This window comes from Vombatus ursinus, unplaced genomic scaffold, assembly GCF_900497805.2.
Source record: "Vombatus ursinus unplaced genomic scaffold, bare-nosed wombat genome assembly UNPS02014802.1, whole genome shotgun sequence".
Taxonomy (NCBI): domain Eukaryota; kingdom Metazoa; phylum Chordata; class Mammalia; order Diprotodontia; family Vombatidae; genus Vombatus; species Vombatus ursinus.
This window is the reverse complement of record NW_020954580.1, coordinates 9128250-9130310: the sequence shown is the minus strand read 5'-3', so window position 1 is coordinate 9130310 and position 2061 is coordinate 9128250. Positions and strand designations below refer to the sequence as shown.

Here is a 2061-nt window from a genome sequence, read left to right as displayed (position 1 = left end):
AGAAGGAATCTATAGAGCAGCTAGGTGGCACAGTAGATAGAGCACTGGCCCTGGAGTCAGGAGGACTCAAGTTCAAATCCCATCTCAGACACTTACTAGCTGTGTGATCCTGGGCAAGTCACTTAACCCCAATTGCCTCCAGAGGGAAAAAAAGGAGTATGTGTTTTCATCTTACTTTAGTAATTAATGGAGTAAAACAAGTCACTTTCTATGTGATTATTAACCATGAGAAGGACACACTGGGATATAGGATCATAAATTTAGGTCTGGTTGGGGCCCTGGAGGCCATCAACTCCACCTGCTCATTTTACGAAGGAGGAAACTGAGGCACAGAAAATTTCAGTGGCTTGGGGTTTGCTTCCACTAAGCTTGATTTAGTGAAGAGAGTGCCAGATTTGGGTTCAAACCCAAGAGTACTACCTACAATCTATGTGACCTTAAGCTCGAGGTTCTCTACCTTTTGAATGCCATGGGCTCCTTTTGCAGTCTGCTGAAAACTATATCTAAAACCTATAGTTTCTGCTGAAACACTTCTCAGAATAACGTTTCTAAAAACATAAAATAAAATGCATGGGATTACAAAGGAAATCAATTATGTTGAAAACAAACAAAAAAGAAAAGTTCCATATATAGATAACTTTTCTTATAGATAATATATACTATACATTTATATTATATATAGTACATGTACAATATTATGTGTAAATATTAAATATATTTATACACAACTTTTAACATATACTATATAATATACATTTATATTATATTTGGTATATCTTAATATAATATATAAGTATTATATATTATATTCTGCTATATGTGTATGCACATATATATGTATACGCATATGTGTACATATATTTTTTTTAAGTTCCACAGGTTATGAACTCTTATTCCCCAATTTATTTTCCCCAAGTTAAGAACTCTTGCCTTAGGTAGCCAAGCAATTAGTCAATAAGCATTCATTATTCACTTACTACGTGTCAGGCCCCATGCTAAGAGAGAAAGTTACATAGAAAGGCCAAAAAGCAGTCTAGCTCATGTCCTCAAAGAATTCACATCCCAATGGAGTAGAAAAATCACTTAATCCCTCTGGACCTCAGTTTCTTCATCTGTAAAGTGAGAAGGCTACATGATTTCTAAGGTCCCTTCCAGCTTTAATTAATAATAATGGTCTGGAGGCTGTTGGTGGTCATCTTCTCTTGATAATAAAAACTTCCATTGGCCTTGTCCCAGGCCTGCTTGCTCTCTTCCTTCCTTCCCCAATCTGCCCCAAATGAGGGTCCCTGCATGGCAAACAGAAAGCTTTAGGTTCCCTAATGATAAAGAGGCCATGCTTGAAAATTCATCATCATCATTGCCAGAAAGAGTAATATAAGGCTTTTTTTCCCCTTAAGCTCCCAGTTTGGTTTCATACGGTATCTTGTGTGGGCATTTATTCTTGATACTTGGTTAAACTGAGGGCTGACATATTGGCCTCGAAAATACTGGGCACATGGCTTTGCCAGGCCACCTCCTTATTATCTTAGAATTACTTACCTATTGCTATTTGGAATTAACATGGGGAATAAAGTCTCCCCTGGACTTTATTCATACAGTCACAGATAACTATGCCAAAGATCAGCCACAAAAGAAATCTCAAGAAAAAGCTGTCCCAGCCTTAAAGGATATACCGATTATTTAAAGTAAAAGAAATGTTCTTTATTATTGCCAGAGGACTTTACACTAAAAGCTGAAAATTATGCAGAGGACATTTCAATCAAAATATTCATTTAAGAATTTTTTGACTAGGAATGATATGGACCTTCTATTTCCCTCAAAAATACCTTGCATTAATTGAAAAGGAGAAAAGATCCAGGTTGAATGGATAGAGACCTGGCCTTGGAGCCAGGAAAACCATTCACAGCAGCCTCTGGGAGAAGAGAAGGAGCTGCCCACTAGGGACCAGCCTTCCAGTTGGGCAACACAAACTTTCTTTCTTTCTTTCTTTCTTTCTTTCTTTCTTTCTTTCTTTCTTTCTTTCTTTCTTTCTTTCTTTCTTTCTTTCTTTCTTTCTTTCTT

At 36.8% G+C, this 2061-nt stretch overlaps 1 pseudogene; it reads left to right on the top strand.

Moving 5' to 3' along the window:
* Positions 1–1333: 1333 nt before the first annotated feature.
* LOC114051485 lies at positions 1334–1736 on the top strand (annotated as a pseudogene).
* The last annotated feature ends 325 nt before the right edge of the window (positions 1737–2061 follow it).